The sequence below is a fragment of the Hordeum vulgare genome, chromosome 5H (assembly GCF_904849725.1).
Source record: "Hordeum vulgare subsp. vulgare chromosome 5H, MorexV3_pseudomolecules_assembly, whole genome shotgun sequence".
Taxonomy (NCBI): Eukaryota; Viridiplantae; Streptophyta; class Magnoliopsida; order Poales; family Poaceae; genus Hordeum; species Hordeum vulgare.
Genome location: NC_058522.1, coordinates 376,192,035 through 376,199,912, shown reverse-complemented (window position 1 = coordinate 376,199,912; position 7,878 = coordinate 376,192,035).

The window sequence follows — 7,878 nt, the reverse complement described above, 5'->3', positions numbered from 1 at the left end:
ATCTTGCGAAAAACACCATGAATGAAGTGTGAACCGCCATCAGTCATCAGATATCTAGGGACTCCAAATCTTGGGAAAATGACTTCTTTAAGCATCTTAATAGAGGTGTGATGATCAGCATTTCTAGTGGGGATAGCTTCTACCCACTTAGTGACAAAATCCACAACAACTAAGATGTGAGTATACCCATTGGAACTCGGGAAAGGTCCCATATAATCAAAGCCCCACACATCAAATGGTTCAATGACAAGTGAATAGTTCATAGGCATTTCCTGACGCTTACTGATATCCCCTATTCTTTGGCATTCGTCACAAGACAAGACAAACTTACGAGCATCCTTGAAGAGAGTGGGCCAATAGAAACCTGATTGCAATACCTTATGAGCAGTTTTGTCTCCAGCATGGTGTCCTCCGTAGGCCTCAGAATGACACTTCTGTAGGATCTGTCCCTGTTCATGTTCAGGCACACAACATCTAATAACACCATATACTCCTTCCTTATTAAGGTGAGGATCGTACCTGAAGTAGTGTCTCAAATCAAAGAAGAATTTCTTCTTTTGCTGGTAGGTGAAACTGGGTGGTATGTATTTGGCTACGATAAAGTTTGTGTAATCAGCATACCACGGTGCACTATGTGAATTGCGGATGACATTCAATTGCTCATCACGAAATCTGTCATCAATAGGTCGTGGGTCATCAAGGACATTCTCTAGCCTAGACAAGTTATCTGCTACAGGGTTATCAGCACCCTTTCGGTCAACAACGTGCATATCAAATTCCTGTAGCAGGAGAACCCATCTGATTAGCCTAGGCTTAGCGTCCTTCTTCTCCATGAGGTACTTATAGCAGCATGATCGGAGTGAATAGTGACTTTGGAGTCAACTATATAAGATCTGAACTTTTCACATGCAAACACGACTGCTAAAAACTCCTTCTCCGTAGTGGCATAGTTTCTTTGGGCACTGTCTAGAGTTTTACTAGCGTAGTGAATGACATTCAAATTCTTGTCAAATATTTGTCCTAGAACAGCACCAACGGCATAATCACTAGCATCGCACATGATTTCAAAGGGCAAGTTCCAATCAGGTGGTTGAACAATAGGTGTGGTTATTAAGGCCTTCTTAAGTATTTCGAAAGCTTCCTCGCAATCCTCATCAAAAACAAAAGGAACATCCTTCTGCAAGAGGTTCGTAAGAGGCCTAGAAATCTTAGAGAAGTCTTTAATGAACCTCCTATAGAAACCAACATGACCTAGGAAACTTCGTATACCTCTGATATCTGTGGGGCAAGGCATTTTCTCAATTGCATCAACCTTAGCCTTATCAACTTCAATGCCTTTCTCAGATATTTTGTGTCCTAAGACGATGCCTTCATTAACCATGAAGTGGCACTTCTCCCAGTTCAAGACGAGGTTGGTATCTTTGCATCTCTGTAAGACTCGATCAAGGTTGCTCAGGCAGTCATCAAAGGAAGAACCGTAAACGGAGAAATCATCCATGAAAACCTCAACAATCTTTTCACAAAAGTCAGAGAATATAGCCATCATACATCTTTGAAAGGTGGCAGGTGCATTGCACAAGCTAAAAGGCATGCGTCTATAAGAGAAGGTACCGAAGGGGCATGTGAAGGTGGTTTTCTCTTGATCAGATTGTGCAACAGGTATTTGCGAGAAACCTGAATAACTGTCTAGAAACCAGAAGTGTGTGTGCTTAGATAGCCTTTCTAGCATCTTCTCGATAAACGACAAAGGATAATGGTCCTTCCTGGTTGCCTTGTTCAGTTTCCGGAAGTCTATCACCATCCTATAGCCAGTAATAATCCTCTGCGGGATTAGTTCATTCTTATCATTAGGAACGACGGTGATACCTCCCTTCTTAGGTACGCAATGTACTAGGCTTACCCAATCACTATGAGCAACATGATAAATGATTCCTGCTTCCAGAAGCTTCATTATTCTTTTCTCACGACCTCTTTCATCCTCGGATTTAATCTCCGTTGATGATCAGCAACTGGCTTGGAATCATGATCGGTTTTGATCTTGTGCTGACATAGAGTGGGGCTAATACCCTTAAGATCATCAAGAGTATATCCAATAGCAGCACGGTGCTTCCTCAAAGTTTTTAATAACTTCTTCTCTTCGTGATTCGAGAGGTGAGCACTAATAATAACATGATATATCTCCTTCTCATCAAGATAGGCATACTTAAGAGTATCTGGTAACTATTTTAGCTCGAACACAGGATCACCCTTTGGTGGGGGAGGATCCCCAAGCAGTTCAATAGGCAGATTATTCTTGAGAATAGGATATTGTTCTAAGACAATTTTATCTATCTCATCTCTTTCCTCCATATGCATATCATTTTCATGCTCAAGCAGATATTGCTCTAAATGATCTGTAGGAGTTACGACAATAGAGGCAAGAGCAATGATTTCATCCCTACCAGACGACTCTTTTTCATGGGTTGTCTTCCAAACTTGGAGAAGTTAAATTCATGAGACACACCCTCGAAACTAACAGTGACAGTCTGTTTAATGCAATCAATGTGAGCATTGACAGTGTTGAGAAAGGGTCTACCAAATATGATGGGACAAAAGCTATCTTGTGCAGTAGCAAGGACGAGGAAATCAGTAGGATACTTCGTCTTACCACACAGGACTTCTGCGTCTCTCACAATTCCCAAAGGGCAGATAGTGTCTCTATTAGCTAGCGTAATAGTGACATCGATGGGTTCTAACTCAGCAGGTGCAATCTCATCTTTGATTTCATCATATAGGGAACGGGGTATTGCACTAACACTAGCACCCATATCACATAAACCATGGTAACAGTGATCTCCTATCTTGACAGAAACAACGGGCAGGCCAACTATAGGTCCGTATTTGTCTTTCGCGTGAGGTTTAGCTATTCTAGCGGAGTCCTCAAATAATTTGATAACATGCCCATCTATGTCTTCGGCTAAGATGTCTTTGATAATAGCAACACTAGGTTCAACTCTAATTTCCTCAGGGGGTGCAAGTGGTCTAATGTAACCCCTACGTATCACAGTTGGAGTTTTAGAATAATCTTTTTTCTAGCAGGGTAAGGTGGTTTCTCAGCGTAGGCACAAGGAACAATAGGATCACTAAAGGCAATGACTTTCTCCTCATCTAGATTGGGTTTAACTATGTTGATTTCTACAGGAGGATGATACTTAAACCACTTCTCTTTGGGAAGATCAACATGAGCAACAAAAGATTCACATAGAGAAGCTACTATCTCAGGGTCAAGTCCATACTTAGCGCTAAAATCTCTAGAAGTGTTTGTTTCAACAAAAGATTTAACGCAATCAAACTGGAAATTCATACCTGACTCCTTACCTTCTTCAAGCTCCCAATCTTCAGAGTTACGTTTGATTATTTCCAATAAATTCCACTTGTGGTCAATATCCTTCTTCATAAAGGAACCGGTACAAGAAGTGTCAAGCATGGTACGATCTTCATGGGAAAGTCGAGCATAAAAGTTTTGAGTGATAATTTCTCTCAAGAGCTCATGATTGGGGCATGAATACAACATTGATTTAAGCCTCCCCCAAGCTTGAGCTATGCTTTCCCTATCACGAGGCCAAAAGTTATAAATATAATTCCGATCATGATGTATGATACGCCCATTTTGCATCATGCTTTCATGTTGATATTTATTGCTTTATGGGCTGTTATATTACTTTGTGGTACCATATTTATGCCTTTTCTCTCTTATTTTGCAAGGTTTATTTGAAGAGGGATAATTCACGCAGCTGGAATTCTGGACTTGAAAAGGAGCAAATTTTAGTCCACTATTCTGCACATCTCCAAATGCCCTGAAAAGTTACGTGGATTTTTTTGGGATTATATAAAAAATACTGGGCGAAAGAAGTACTGGAGGGGGGCTGCCAGGGCGCCACAAGCCCTGCCACCGCCACCCCCCTGGTGGCGGAGTGGGGGCTTGTGGGCTCCCTGACGGCCCACTAGGTCCCCCTTTTTCTATTTGAAGGGTTTCGTTCCAGAAAAAAAATCATTCGGGAGCTTTTTCGTGGTTTCGCCGCCGCCACGAGGCGGAACTTGAGCAGATCCAATCTAGAGCTCTGACAGGACGATCCTACCGGGGAAACTTCCCTCCTGGAGGGGGAAATCGTCGCCATCGTCATCACCAACACTCCTCTCATAAGAGGGGAGGCATCTTCATCAACATCTTCATCAGCACCATCTCCTCTCCAATCCCTAACCAATCTCCGTCTCACGACTCCGATTGGTACTTGTAAGGTTACTAGTAGTGTTGATTACTCTTTGTAGTTGATGTTAGTTGGATTACTTGGTGGAAGAGTTTATGTTCAGATCCTTGATGCTATTCATTACACCTCTGATCATGATTATGATTATGTTTTGTGAGTAGTTACTTTTGTTCCTGAGGACATGGGATAAGTCATGTTAATAATAGTCATGTGAATTTGATATTCGTTCGGTATTTTGATATGCTGTATGTTGTTTTTCCTCTAGTGGTGTTATGTGAACATCGACTACATAACACTTCACCATATTTGGGCCTAGAGGAAGGCATTGGGGAGTAGTAAGTAGATGATGGGTTGCTGGAGTGACAGAAGCTTAAACCCCAGTCTATGCGTTGCTTCGTAAGGGGCTGATTTGGATCCACTAGTTTAATGCTATGGTTAGACGTTTTCTTAATTCTTCTTTTGTAGTTGCGGATGCTTGCGAGAGAGGTTAATCATAAGTGGGATGCTTGTCCATGTAAGGGCATTACCCAAGCGCCGGTCCACCCACATATCAAACTATCAAAGTAACGAACGTGAATCATATGAACATGATGAAACTAGCATGACAGAAATTCCCGTGTGTCCTCGGGAGCGTTTTTCCTCCTATAAGACTTTGTTCAGGCTTGTCCCTTGCTACAAAAGGGATTGTGCCACTTGCTGCACCGTTGCTACTACTTGTTACTTGTTACCTTTCGCTTGCTACGTTCCACCTCACTACACCATCACTTGTTACCGCTACTTTCAGTGCTTGCAGTTATTACCTTGCTGAAATCCGTTTATCAGAGCCTTCTGCTCCTCGTTGGGTTTTATGCTGTTACTTATCGAAAAGACTATGATTAATCCCCTATACTTGTGGGTCATCAATACTCTTTTCTTGCGCCATTGCCGGGGAGTGAAGCGCCTTTGGTAAGTGGAAATTGGTAAGGAAACATTTATATACTGTGCTGAAATTTATTGTCACTTGTCACTATGGAAACTGTTCCTTTGAGGAGTTTGTTAAGGGTATATTCACCACGAACGGAAGCACGAGGAGTTGTTCCTCAACCTGAGGTACCTATTGAAAATATCTTTTATGAAATTCCTTCGGGCATGCTTGAGAAACTGTTGGCTAATCCTTTCACAGGAGAAGGATCTTCACATCCAGACTTGCATCTGATCTATGTAGATAAAGTTCGTGGTTTATTTAAGCTTGCAGGTTTGCCCGAGGATGAGGTAAAGAAGAAAGTCTTTCATTTATCTTTGAAGGACAAGGCGTTGACATGGTATAGGCTATGTTATGATACTGGATCATGGGGCTACAATCGGTTAAAATTGGAATTTCATCAAAAGTTCTGTCCTATGCATTTAGTACATCGTGATCGGAACTTTATTTATAACTTTTGGCCTCGTGACAGGGAAAGCATAGCTCAAGCTTGGGGTAGGCTTAAATCAATGCTATATTCATGCCCCAATCATGAGCTCCCGAGAGAAATCATCACTCAAAACTTTTATGCTCGGCTTTCTCATGAAGATCGTACCATGATTGATACTTCTTGTACCGGTTCTTTTATGAAGAAGGATATTGATCACAAGTGGAATTTATTGGAGAGAATCAAACGCAACTCTGAAGATTGGGAGCTAGAGGAAGGTAAGGAGTCAGGTATGAGTTTCCAGTTTGATTGCGTTAAATCTTTTGTTGAGACAAAGACTTTTAGAGATTTTAGCGCTAAGTATGGACTTGACTCTGAGATAGTAGCTTCTCTATGTGAATCTTTTGCTGCTCATGTTGATCTTCCCAAAGAGAAGTGGTTTAAATATCATCCTCCTGTAGCAAGCAACATAGCCAAAACCAATCTAGTTGGGGAGAAAGTCATTGCTTTTAGTGATCCTGTTCTTCCTTGTGCTTACACTGAGAAACCACCATACCCTGCTAGGATAAAGGATTATTCTAAAGCTCCAACTGTGATACGTAGGGGTTACATTAGACCATTTGCACCCCCTGAGGAGATTAGAGTTGAACCTAGTGTTGCTATTATCAAAGATCTCTTAGCCGAAGACATCGACGGGCATGTTATTAAATTCTATGAGGACTCCGCTAGAATTGCTAAACCTCACGAGAAAGACAAACACGGACCTGTAGTTGGCCTGCCCGTTGTTTCTGTCAAGATAGGAGATCACTGTTACCATGGTTTATGTGATATGGGAGCTAGTGTTAGTGCAATACCCCGTTCTCTATATGATGAAATCAAAGATGAGATTGCACCTGCTGAGTTAGAACCCATTGATGTCACTATTACGCTAGCTAATAGAGACACTATCTGCCCTCTGGGAATTGTGAGAGACGTAGAAGTCCTGTGTGGTAAGACGAAGTATCCTACTGATTTCCTCATCCTTGGTACCGCACAAGATAGCTTTTGTCCCATCATATTTGGTAGACCCTTTCTCAACACTGTCAATGCTCACATTGATTGCACTAAGCAGACCGTCACTGTTAGTTTCGAGGGTGTGATTCATGAATTTAACTTCTCCAAGTTTGGAAGACAACCCCATGAAAGAGAGTCGTCTGGTAGGGATGAAATCATTGCTCTTGCCTCTATTGCCGTACCTCCTACGGATCCTTTGAGCAATATCTGCTCGAGCATGAAAATGATATGCATATGGAGGAGAGAGATGAGATAGATAAAATTGTCTTAGAACAATATCCTATTCTCAAGAATAATCTGCCTGTTGAACTGCTTGGGGATCCTCCCCCACCAAAGGGTGATCCTGTGTTCGAGCTTAAACAGTTGCCTGATACTCTTAAGTATGCCTATCTTGATGAGAAGGAGATATATCTTGTCATTATTAGTGCTCTCCTCTCAGAGAACGAAGAGAAGAAGTTACTAAGAACTCTGAGGAAGCACTGTGCTGCTATTGGATATACTCTTGATGATCTTAAGGGTATTAGTCCTACTCTATGTCAGCACAAGATTAAAACTGATCCTGACTTCAAACGAGTTGCTGATCATCAAAGGAGATTGAATCCTAAGATGAAAGAGGTCGTTAGAAAAGAAATATTAAAGCTTCTGGAAGCAGGAATCATTTATCCTATTGCTCATAGTGATTGGGTAAGTCCAGTACATTGCGTACCTAAGAAAGGAGGTATCACCGTCGTTCCTAATGATAAGGATGAACTAATCCCACAAAGGATTATTACCGGCTATAGGATGGTGATAGACTTCCGGAAACTGAACAAGGCAACCAGGAAAGATCATTATCCTTTGTCGTTTATCGACCAAATGCTAGAAAGGCTATCAAAGCACACACACTTCTGCTTTCTAGACGGTTATTCAGGTTTCTCGCAAATACCTGTTGCACAATCTGATCAAGAGAAAACCACTTTCACCTGCCCCTTCGGTACCTTTGCCTATAGACGTATGCCTTTTGGCTTATGCAATGCACCTGACACCTTTCAAAGATGTATGATGGCTATATTCTATGACTTTTGTGAAAAGATTGTCGAGGTTTTCATGGATGACTTCTCCGTTTACGGGTCTTCCATTGATGATTGCCTCAGCAACCTTGATCGAGTCTTACAGATATGCAAAGATACCAACCTCGTCTTGAATTGGGA